Raw genomic sequence first — 13212 nt, 5'->3', positions numbered from 1 at the left:
GAAGTGAAACGTAATATTTCTATGTAATATTTCCGCCATCGTTTCCTATGACCGAAAAGGACATCAGAACAGCGATCACTAGCCTCGATTTGGATGAAGAGTTCTACTTCAATGAGTCGAGGGCGCAGGATATACCGCTCACCCCGGATCAGGCCCAATTTTTTTAATTTTTTTTATTTAACCTTTATTTAACCAGGTAGGCCAGTTGAGAACAAGTTCTCATTTACAACTGCGACCTGGCCAAGATAAAGCAAAGCAGTGCGACAAAAAACAACAACACAGAGTTACACATGGGATAAACAAAAGTACAGTCAATAACACTATAGAAAAATCTATATACAGTGTGTACAAATGGAATACGGAGGTAAGGCAATAAATAGGCCATAGTAGCGAAGTAATTACAATTTAGCAAATTAACACTGGAGTGATAGATGTGCAGATGATGATGTGCAAGTAGAAATACTGGTGTGCAAAAGAGCAAAAAGTAAATAAAAACAATATGGGGATGAGGTAGGTAGTTGGAGGGGCTATTTACAGATGGGCTATGTATCCCAGATACTCGGAAAAGGAAAAGACGGCGTAAGAGAGGCCGGCATGCGGGCACCCTTACAAAACTAAGTCTGCAAATAAATTATCTGCCTCTATCCTCCGTTCAATTGGCAAACGTACAATCACTGGAGAACAAACTGGATGAGCTCCGTTCAAGACTATCCTATGTTCCTCAGAGTCGTGGCTGAACAAGAGCATGGATAATATACATCTAGCTGGTTTTTCTATGCATTGGCATTATCAAACGGAAGCATCGGGTAAGCTCAAGGGGGAAGTGAGTGTCTTTCTGTTAACAACAGCTGTCATATTAAGAAAGTCTTGAGGGTTCTGCTCGCCTCTTATAATACCTATGATAAGTTGTAGACCATACTATTTACCAAGAGAGTTTTCATCTATATTTATCGTAGTTGTCTATTTACCACCACAAACTGATGCTGGCACTAACACCGCACTCAAAGAGATGTATAGGGCCATAAGCAAACAAGAAAATGCTCATCCAGAGGTGGTGCTCCTAGTGGCCGGTGATTATAAAGCAGGGAAACTGAAATATGTCTTACCTAATTGTCACCTGTGCAAATAGATGATCAAAACTCTAGATCATCTTTACTCCACACACTGAAACGCATACAAAGCTCTCCCTCACCCTCCATTTGGCAAAGCTGACCATAACTCTATCCTCTTGAATCCTGCTTACAAGCAAAAACTCAAACAGGAAGTACCAGCTCAATATGGAAGTGGTCCGATGAAGCGGATGATAAGCTACAGGACTGTTTCGCTAGCGTCTGGTGATCCGTCTGGTCCTGCAGCCTTGTGAATATTAACCTGTTTAAAAGTCTTACTCACATAGGCTACGGAGTGCGTGATCACACAGTCATCCGGAACAGCTGGTGTTCTCATGCATGGTTCCGTAGTGCTTGTCTCGAAGCGAGCATAGAAGAAAGAATAGTTTGCAAGCCCTGCCACATCCAACGAGCGTCAGAGCCTGTGTAGTAGGATTCGATCTTAGTCCTGTATTGATGCTTCACCTGTTGGATGGCTCGTCGGTGGTCGTATCAAGATTTCTTATAAGCGTCCGGATTAGTGTCCCGCTCCTTGAGAGTGGCAGCTCTAGCCTTTAGCTCAGTGCAGATGTTGCCTGTAATCCATTGCTTCTGGTTGGGATATGTATGCATGTTCACTTTGGAGACGGCGTCGTCGATGCACTTATGAAGCCGGTGACTGATGTGGTAAACTCCTCAATGCCATTGGATGAATCCCAGGAAACATATTCCAGTCTGTGCTAGCAAAACAGTCCTGTAGCATAGCATCCGCGTCATCTGACCCCTTCTGTATTGAGCAAGTCACTGGTACTTCCTGCTTTAATTTTTGCATGTAAGCAGGAATCAGGAGGATAGAATTATGGTCAGATTGGCCAAAAGGAGGGCGTGGGAGAGCTTTGTATGCATCTCTGTGTGTGGAGTAAAGGTGGTCTAGAGTTTTTTTCCTCTGGTTGCACGTGACAAAACTTGGTACACCTGATTTAAGTTTGCCTGCATTAAAGTCCCCGGCCACTAGGTGCACTGCTTCTGCACGAGCATTTTCTTGTTTGCTTATGGCCTTATAGAGTTGGTTGAGTGCGGTCTTAGTGCCAGCAGCGGGCTGTGGTGGTAAATAGACGGCTATGAATAATATAGGTGAGAACTCTCATGGTAGATAGTGTGGTCTACAGCTTATCATAAGGTACTCTACCACAGGTGAGCAATACCTCGAGACTTCATAAATATTAGACATCGCGCATACGCTGTTATTGACAAATAGACACACGCCCTCACCCCTCGTTTTACCAGACGTAGCTTCTCTGTTCTGCCGGTGCATGGAAAATCCTGCCAGCTCTATATTATCCGTGTCGTCGTTCAGCCACGACTTGGTGAAACATAAGATTTTACAGTTTTTAAATGTCCCGTTGGTAGGATAAGGATAATCGTAGTTCATCAATTTTATTTTCCAATGATTGCAGTAGAACAGATGGCAATGGGAGTTTACTCGCTCGCCTACAGATTCTCAGAAGGCAGCCCGACATGCGCCCCCTTTTCCGCTGTCTTTTCTTCACGCAAACAATGGGGATTTAGGCCTGTTCCTGGGAAAGCAGTATATTCTTCTTGTCAAACTCGTTAAAGGAAAAAGCTTCTTCTAGTTCAAGGTGAGCAATCACTGTTCTGATGTCCAGAAGTAATTTTTCGGTCATAATAGACGGTAGCAGCAATATTATTTACAAAATAAGTTAAAAAAAAAAAGTTACAAACAACGCAAAAAAACTAACGAAATAGCACTGTTGGTTAGGAGCATGTAAAACGGCAGCCATCCTCTTCGGTGCCATCTTAAAACATCTGGATATGCTCCATGCCATAGGCTTCTGACAAGATATGCTAATACATCGTGTGCCATTATATTATTTTATATGATTTTTTTAATAAGAAGAATATAATTGAATTTAGCTGAAGAAAATCTAAAGGATATTTTTCCTATTAAGGAGCGACTCTGCATATGAAGTGGCTATGTTGAACGTAAAAGGGATCATTTGAAAAAGGTCCTATATGCTAGATTCAGTTATTTGGCAACTTTAGTTGTGAATGATACAAACCATAGAATGTCTTAGAAATCAAAACGTATATGGGCTGCATGGCGCGACTATAGGCTATTGATGATTTGAGAAAGTTGCAAAAAAGCTCTGTTCCTTGTCTCAGGCTGCGCAGCTGTTCTCTCATCAAGTGGTCATATTTTCACCCATCAGATTATGCTCCATTTAAAGTCTTTAATCTTGATTTAGAATGGCCGATTATGAAATGGGCAGGAACCGGGGCAGGGGGAATAAAAGACATGGCATCTGTATGCACTCGAATGGCGAATGGAGCCCGCAAGGTTTCTCACCACTCCGTTTTGTAGGCTACTTCGGTTTTATAGCGGAGATGTGCAGCTGATGAGCAGCTGAGAAATACATATAAGAACACTTATTTCACTCCATGCATCAACCACTGTTTGAGGAGCATGCTCTGTCTGCCCCGAACGATGATATTCCGCTGAAACTCTGTATGCCTTGGGCTTTCCAACCTTGTTCCTGCAGCTACCCAGTGCTTAATTTGGGAAACCAAGTGAAATCTGTTCGGGAACATCGATAGTAACATGTGTACGCAACTAAACATATTTCACTAAACTTTTGACAGCCAGTCTACACGCTCGAGAAAGTAATAAAGGAGAGAGAGGAGGAGAAAGCGTGATGGTGATATATTCTGCATAGCTAAAGGTAATGTGTCACCCAATTATTTATGGGAAAAAAGCACTATTACTTAGCCTACAATTACTGCATTTCTATTTTGAACAGCTAACTGTGAGCCAACAATGAACCAACAGCATCGCCTAGGGCTATACTTTCTCTTCCAGACTCATGGATATTTTTGTGAACATAGCATAAGGTAACCAGTTCATCCAGTATACATAATACAGTTCACACTCAAAGGTGATTACTTGAATTTGTTTAATTTTTGAGTATATGCTAGACTAATTGTGTTCCAAAGACATATTTAATCAGTTTCTTTAAATGTTTTTCTGCCATAATATGCGGTACACTATGCATTTAATAACGGCACAATCCAATTTCTTATTTTTTTGGGGGGGGGGGTGTTGTACTCATAAGTCTATGCATATGCATAAGCTCTACTATACTTATGGGTGTTTTGAATTAATCATCACCTTAGTAAGTGCTGTCCATTTCTTTATGTTAGGTTTTGAAACAACATCCACAACAACCATGTTTGGGACGGTTTTAACCTTCTTTTGAACTTCTTTCTTCAAATTGATCATCACAGTGAGGTGAGTTTTAAAAGTACTATAGTCCTACTGTTTTGATTATAATATACAGTACCAGTCAATAGTTCGGACTAACCTACTCAATCGAGGGTTTTTCTTTATTTTTACTATTTTCTACATTGTAGAATAATCACTAAGGGTCTATCATAGTCCACACACACCAACAAAATCATGAAGAGGGGACAACAACACCTCTTCACCCTCAGGAGGCTAAAAAGATTTGGCATGGGCCTCAGATCCTCCAAAAGCTCTACAGCTGCACCATTGAAAGCACCTTGACTGGCTGCATCACCACTTGCTATGGCAAATGCTTGGCATCCGACCGCAGGCGCTACAGAGGGTAATGCATACAGCCCAGTACATCACTGGGGCCGAGCACCATGCCATCCAGGATCTCTATACCAGGCGGTGTCAGAGGAAGGCCCTCTGCTACCGCACAGCAAACGTTACCGATGCACCAAGTCTGGAACCAACAGGACCCTGAAAGGCTTCTACCCCCAAGCCATAAGATTGCTAAATAGTTGGTTAAATAGTTAAACAAATAGCACCTGCATTAACCATTTTTGCAATCGCTTTTTTGACTCAGCATATACACTGCTGCTACTCTTTATTATCGATCCTGTTGTCTAGGAACTATATTCCTAGTTAAATGTACTGTACATACAGTGCATTTGGAATGTATTCAGACCCCTTGAAATATAATTTTTTCCCTCAATCTACACACCATACCCCATAATGACAAAGCAAAAACAGTTTTTTAAAATTTTTTTTGCAAATGTATACATTTTAAAAAACAGAAATATTACATTTACATAAGTATTCAGACCCTTAGCTCAGACCTTTGGGAGCGATTACAGCCTTGCGTTGTCTTGGGTATGACGCTACAAGCTTGGCACACCTGTATTTGGGGAGTTTCTCCCATTCTTCTCTGCAGATCCTCTCAAGCTCTGTCAGGTTGGATGGGTAGCATCGCTGCACAGCTATTTTCATGTCTTTCCAGAGATGTTAGATAGGGTTCAAGTCCAGGCTCTGGCTGGGCCACTCAAGGACATTCAGAGACTTGTCCCGAAGCCACTCCTGCGTTGTCTTGGCGGTGCGCTTAGGGTCGTTGTCCTGTTGGAAGGTGAACCTGTCTGAGTTCCTGAGTGCTCTGGAGCAGGTTTACATAAAGGATCTTACTGTACTTTGCTCCGTTCATCTTTCCCTCGATCCTGACTAGTCACCCAGTCCCTGCCGCTGAAAAACATCCCCACAGCATGATGCTGCCACCACCATGCTTCACCGTAGAGATGGCGCCAGGTTTCCTCCAGATGTGACGCCTGGCATTCAGGCCAAAGAGTTCAATCTTGGTTTCATCAGACCAGATAATCTTGTTTCTCATGGTCTAGTAGTCCTTTAGGTGCCTTTTGGCAAACTCAAAGTGGGCTGTCACGTGCCTTTTTCTTTTATGGTGGAGTGGCTTATGTCTGGCCACTCTACCATAAAAACCTGATTGGTGGAGTGCTACAGAGAGGGTTGTCCTTCTGGAAGGTTCTCCCATCTCCACAGAGGAACTCTGGAGCTCTGTCAGAGTGAACATCGGGTTCTTGGTCACCTCCCTGACCAAGGCCCTTCTCCCCCGATTGCTCAGTTTGGCCGGGCAGCCAGCTCTATGAAGAGTCTTGGTGGTTTCAAACTTCTTCCATTTAAGAATGATGGAGGCCACTGTGTTCTTGGGGACCTTCAATGCTGCAGAAATTCTTTTGTACCCTTCCCCAGATCTGTGCCTCGACACAATCCTGTCTCGGAGCTCTACGGACAATTCCTTCGACCTCATGGCTTGGTTTTTACTCTGACATGCACGGTCAACTGTGGGACCTTATAGACAGGTGTGTGCCTTTCCAAATCATGTCCAATCAATTGAATTTACCACCGGAGGACTCCAACCAAGTTGTAGAAACATCTCAAGGATGATCAATGGAAACAGGATGCACCGGAGGTCAATTTCGAGTCTCATAGCAAAGGGTCTGAATACTTATGTAAATAAGGTATTTGTTTTCAATTTTCTATACATTTGCAAACATTTTCAAAAACCTGTTTTTGCTTTGTCATTATTGTGTGTAGATTGATGAGGATTTGTTTTTATTTAATCCATTTTAGAATAAGGCTGTAACGTAACAAAATGTGGAAAAAGGAAGGAGTCCAAATACATTGTTTCTACCTCAATTACCTCGTACCCCTGCACATCGACTCGGTACTGGTACCCCGTGTATAAGAAAATGAATGAAGGCCCATTGTTAAAAGTTTGGACTCAAGTGGATACACTGTTTTATTATGGAGAAGAGGCTGTGTGGTTGAATAAATTCAATTTCGAAAGAAGACAACCACTCTGAATGACTTTCAATGTGGGAATGATACAGATTAGAGAAAGGAAGCATTTGCAAAAGTTTGGGAAGCTCTGCTTTATCTTTCATAAGGCCAGAGGAGGTGCATACATTTAAAAGGAATTACGGGCACAAAAGGTCAAAGAATGCACCACTGACAAGATACAGGATCTGAAAGTGGCTTACACAATTAACATAAGCTGTGTACTTTTTTTCTTTGTATGAATAAAAGGTTACGGATAAAGTACAAATGACTACCTTTGCTATCTGCACCCAAGGCAACTCTGTATAGGAATACTAATGCTCTGAAATCCCACCTCCCATCATACATAATGAGTATTGTGAGATGTGTTTATTCACTATTTATAGGACTTGCTCATTACCATCGTATCATGACCTTTACGTTAGAGTGATTTTGCTTCCCTATACTGTTGAGAGTTCTCACCGACCTTGACAAAAAACACTACACGAATCAGGGCCATATACAGAATACAGTCCAACTTCTGCATTCAGCAAGAACAGACAAGGTTAGGTTAATTCAAAGCCTGTGTACACCTGAGGCAGATACAATATATATACAAAAGTATGTGGACACCCCTTCAAATTACTGGATTTGGATATTTCAGCCACATCCGTTGCTGACAAGTGTATATATATATTACACAGCCATGCAATCTCCATAGACAAACATTGGCAGTAGAATGGCCTTAATGAAGAGCTCAGTGACTTTCACGTGGCACTGTCATAAGATTCCACCTTTCAACAAGTAAGTTTGTCAAATTTATGCCCTACTAGAGCTTACCCGGTCAACTGTAGGTGCTGTTATTGTGAAGTGGAAATGTCTAGGAGCAACAACGGCTCAGCCACAAAGTGGTAGGCCACACAAGCTCACAGAACGGGACCGCCAAGTGCTGAAGTGCTTAAAATTGTTTGTCCTCGGTTGCAACACTCACTACCGAGTTCCAAACTGCCTCTGGAAGCAACGTCAGCACAAGAACTGTTCGTCTGAAGTTTTATGAAATGGGTTTCCATGGCCAAGTAGCCGAACACAAGCCTAAGATCACCATGAGCAATGCCAAGCGTTGGCTGGAGTGGTGTGAAGCTCGCTGCCATTGGACTCTGGAGCAGTGGAAACGTGTTCTCTGGAGTGATGAATCACGCTTCACCATCTGACAGTACGAGGGACGAATCTGGGTTTGGCAGATTCCAGGAGAACTCTACCTGCCCGAATGCATAGTGCCAACTGTAAAGTTTGGTGTAGGAGGAATAATGGTCTGGGGGTATTTTTTTATGGTTCGGGCTAGCCGCCTTAGTTAAAGTGAAGGGAAATCTTAACGCTACAGCATACAATGACATTCTAGATGATTCTGTTCTTCCAACTTTGTGGCAACAGTTTGTAGAAGGCCCTTTCCTGTTTCCGCATGACAATGCCCCTGTGCACAATGCGAGGACCATACAGAAATGGTTTGTTGAGACCGGTGTGGAAGAACTTGACTGGCCTGCACAAAGCCATGACCTCAACCCCATCCAACACCTTTGGGATGAATTGGAATGCCGACTGCGAGCCAGGCCTAATCGCCCATCATCAATACCCAACCTCACTAATGTTATTTTGGCTGAATGGAAGCAAGTCCCCGCAGCAATGTTCCAATATCTAGTTGAAAGCCTTCCCAGAAGAGTGGAGGCTGTTATAGCAGCAAAGGGGGGACCAACTCCATATTAATGCCCATGATTTTGGAATGAGATGTTCGATGAGCAGGTGTCCACATACTTTTGGTCATGTAGTGCATTACCGTATGCAGGATCACGAAGGAATGATGGAGGGAAGGAAGTTCAAAAGAGGAAGGAAGTCTTTTTCAATACAATAGAGGACAATGACACTGCGAGATAAGGATACAAATGCAAAGAGGAGTTGGACTGGCTAAATGGTTGCCAAGGGCTGCTAACTAAGCAAGCCCTTTTAATGTGAAATAAGATGTGTGACTGCAATAATGTTTTCCGGTCTTAAACTTGCTGAGTTCTCATCTCAGGCCATTTAGTTGAGGCAGCAGGTTCTAAAGTCATTCCAGACATCACTTAACTACAATACTGGCCGTTCAGGTCCAATGGCAAGACTGATGTATGCAACATTCAACTGTTTTACAGCCTCAAAACCAAAGCTAGATATTGTGCTAATGTCATGAGCACAGCTTCTTGAGGGTCCTCTTGAGGATAAGTTGATGTGATTTTCTTTAGGTAGATTGTTTATTCAGCGATATGATGTTCCTATGCTGGGCAACTAACAACATAGAATAAAGACGGTATTACGACTTGAGATCTGCAAACTTTACACAAATTTCCACATAAGTCACCCATTGACATCAGTTAATGATTTACATGAAAGTCTGAGTTGTGTTCACTTACCTCACCTCTGAATTGGCCTGAAAGAGAATATGAAGTGAGAGGTTATCCTTGTCAGTAGTTGTTGTCACACAGCTGTCAAGAAAAACAACCAAGAAAACGGCGCAGATAGATCGGGCAGCCGTGCATCTAGCCCCTAAGCAACGTTGCAATATTTTGTTTTTTTATGTGTTATTTCTTACGTTGTCAGCCCAGAATTTTTGTGGTGTTATTACATACAGCCAGGAAGATCTTTTGGATATCAGAGCGGCGGTAACTCACCAGCATTACCACCATTACGATCAGGAATACAAATTTCCCAAATCGCATCCTTTGTTCGTACCCCCCCCAGGGCAATTTAACCTGTTAGGGCTAGGGGGCAGTATTTGCACGGCTGGATAAAAAAATGTACCCGATTTAATCTGGTTACTAATCCTACCCAGTAACTAGAATATGCATATACTTATTATATATGGATAGAAAACACCCTAAAGTTTCTAAAACTGTTTGAATCGTGTCTGTGAGTATAACAGAACTCATTTGGCAGGCAAAACCCTGAGACAGATTCTGACAGGAAGTGGATATCTGATGTGTTGTATTACCTTTAAACCTATGCCATTGAAAAACACAGGGGCTGAGGAATATTTTGGCACTTCCTATTGCTTCCACTAGATGTCACCAGCCTTTACAAAGTGTTTTGAGTCTTCTGGAGGGAGATCTGACCGAACAAGAGCCATGGAACGATGATGTCCCATTAGACACCTGGCGCGCGAGTTCATGTTGGGTACCCTCGTTCCAATACGTTATAAAAGAGAATGCATTCGTCCACCTTGAATATTATTCATGTTCTGGTTAAAAAAGGCCCTAATGATTTATGCTATACAACGTTTGACATGTTTGAACGAACGTAAATATATTTTTTCCCCTCGTTCATGAAGTGAAGTCCGGCGGGCTTAGATCATGTGCTAACAAGACGGAGATTTTTGGACATAAATGATGAGCTTTTTTGAACAAAACTACATTCGTTATGGACCTGTGATACCTGGAAGTGACATCTGATGAAGAGAATCAAAGGTAATGGATTATTTACATAGTATTTTCGATTTTAGATCTCCCCAACATGGCGGCTAGTCTGTATCGCAACGCGTATTTTTCTGGGCGCAGTGCTCAGATTATTGCAAAGTGTGATTTCCCAGTAAGGTTATTTTTAAATCTGGCAAGTTGATTGCGTTCAAGAGATGTAAATCTATAATTCTTTAAATGACAATATAATATTTTACCAATGTTTTCTAATTTTAATTATTTAATTTGTGGTGCTGACTTGAATGCCGGTTATTGGAGGGAAACGATTTCCTGAACATCAACGCCACAGTAAAACGCTGTTTTTGGATATAAAGATGAACTTGATAGAACTAAAAATGCATGCATTGTCTAACACAATGTCCTAGGAGTGTCATCTGTTGGAGATTGTAAAAGGTTAGTGCATCATTTTAGCTGATTTTATGGTTTTGGTGACGCCTGTCTTTGAATTGGCACAACATTACACACAACTCTTGTAAATGTACTGTCCTAACATACTCTAAATTTATGCTTTCGCCGTAAAACCTTTTTGAAATCGTAAAACGTGGTTAGATTAAGGAGATGTTTATCTTTCAAAGGGTGTAAAATAGTTGTATGTTTGAAAAATGTGAATTTTGACATTTATTTGGATTCAAATTTGCCGCTCTTGAAATGCACCTGCTGTTGATGGAGTGCACCACGGGTGGGACGCTTGCGTCCCACCTAGCCCATAGAGGTTAACTGATTCCAGAGGCTGATCCAAAACACCGCCGGCAGAGAAGAGGGATTCGGAGTGGACTTCTAGTCCAACTCAGGAGGCGCGCACACCACCCACCACTTCCGAGTATATTACTCGCTAATGTTCAGTCTCTGGATAATAAAGTTGACGAGCTCAGGGAGAGGATTTCCTTCCAGAGAGACATCAGGGATAGTAACATACCCTGTTTCACGGAAACATGGCTCTCTCGGGATATACCCAAGAATACTCAGTCCATTGCGCAGACAGGAATAAATATCTCTTTTGGAAGAAAAAGTGCGGGGGTGTATGTTTCATGATTAACTACTCATGGTGTGATTGTGACAACATACAGTCCTTTTGTTCACCCGACCTAGAATACCTCACAATCAAATGCAGACTGTATCCCCCCCCCAAGAGAAATCTCTTCGGTTATAGTCACAGCCGTGTATATTCCCCCTGAAGCCGATACCACGACGGCCCGCAAAGAACTTCACTGGACTTGCAAACTGGAAACCACTGGAAACCACATATCCTGAGGCTGCATTTATTGTAGCTGGGGATTTTAGCAAAGCAAATTTGAGTAAGACGCAAAAGAAGTTCTATCAACACATTGACTGTAGTACTCGCACTGCTAAAACACTCAAACACTGCTACTCCAACTACCCGTGATGTCTACAAAGCCCTCCCCCGCCCTCCCTTTGGCAAATCTGATCACGACTCCATTTTTCTCCTCCCTTCCTATGGGCAGATACTCAAACAGGAAGTACCAGTTCTAAGGACTATTCAACGCTGGTCTAACAAATCGGTATCCACACTTTAAGATTGTTTTGATCACGCAGACTGGGATATGTTCCGGGTAGCCTCTGAGAAAAACATCGGCGAATACACTGATATGGTGACTGAGTTTATCAGGAAGTGTATAGGAGATGTTGTACCCACTGTGACTATTAAAACCTATCCTAACCAGAAACCGTGGATAGATGGCAGCATTCACGCAAAACTGAAAGCAGGAACCACCGCATTTAACCATGGCAAGGTGACTGGGAATATGGCCGAATACAAACAGTGTAGTTATTCCTTCCGTAAGGCAATCAAACAGGCAAAACGTCAGAACAAAGACAAAGTGGAGTCGTAATTCAACGGCTCAGACACTACACATATGTGACAGGGTCTACAGACAATCACGGACTACAAAGGGAAAACCAGCCACATCACGGACACTGACGTCTTGCTTCCGGACAACCTAAACACCTTCGCCTGATTCGAGTATAACACAGTGCTACCGACCACTGTGGGCTCTCCTTCTCCGTGGCAGATGTGAGTAAGACATTTAAGCGTATTAACCCTCGCAAGGCTGCCGGCCGAGATGGGATCCCTAGCCGCGTCCTCAGAGCATGCGCAGACCAGCTGGCTGGAGTGTTCAAGGACATATTCAATCTCTCCCTATCCCAGTCTGCTGTCCCCACATGCTTCAAGATGGCCACCATTGTTCCTGTACCCAAGAAAGCAAAGGTACCTGAACTAAATGACTATCGCCCCATCGCACTCACTTCTGTAGCACTCACTACCTTAAATAGCCATCACTAGCACATTAGATGCTGCTGCCTTATATACATAGACTTGAAATCACTGGCCACTTTAATAATGGAACACTAGTCACTTTAATAATGTTTACATATTTTGCATTACTCATCTTATATGTATATACTGTATTCTACCTAAATGGCGCCGGAGGAGATGGCTGTCGTTTTAAGGTCCCCTAACCAATTGTGCTATTGTGTGTTTTTTCGCGTTATTTGTAACTTATTTTGTACATAATGTTTCTGCCACCATCTCTTATGACCGAAAAGAGCTTCTAGATATCAGGACAGCGATTATCCACCCAATACTTGGAAGAAGATTTTTTCTTTAACGAGTCGGACACAAAGGATTTACTCCAGACGCCCGACAAGACCCTCATCCCCGTCATTCGCAGGAGAAAGAGACGGAGATATCGGGGACGTAGGTCTGGGTGCCTTGTAATGATCCGGCGGCGAGTGGGTAATCTGCCTTTACCATCGGTCCCTATTGGCCAACGTACAATCATTGGATAATGAAAGAGACGAACTACGAGCACGTATATTCTACCAACGGTACTTTAAAAACTGTATTATCTTATGTTTCACTGAGTCGTGGCTGAACGACGACATGCATAACATACAGCTACCAGGTTTTACGCGTTTTCGGCAAGAAATAACAGCAGCCTCTATGGCCAACGTACAATCATTGGATAATGAAAGA

General features: G+C 42.6%; 1 protein-coding gene across 1 annotated transcript in view; it reads right to left on the bottom strand.

The window, feature by feature from the left end:
- The window catches only part of LOC106568690 (vertebrate ancient opsin-like), a 107846-nt gene that overhangs the window by 86175 nt on the left and 8459 nt on the right, over positions 1–13212 (bottom strand). The window lies entirely within an intron of this gene.

The sequence above is a fragment of the Salmo salar genome, chromosome ssa14, assembly GCF_905237065.1.
Source record: "Salmo salar chromosome ssa14, Ssal_v3.1, whole genome shotgun sequence".
Lineage (NCBI taxonomy): Eukaryota > Metazoa > Chordata > Actinopteri > Salmoniformes > Salmonidae > Salmo > Salmo salar.
The sequence above is the reverse complement of the archived record's forward strand: the minus strand, read 5'-3'. Positions and strand labels throughout refer to the sequence as shown.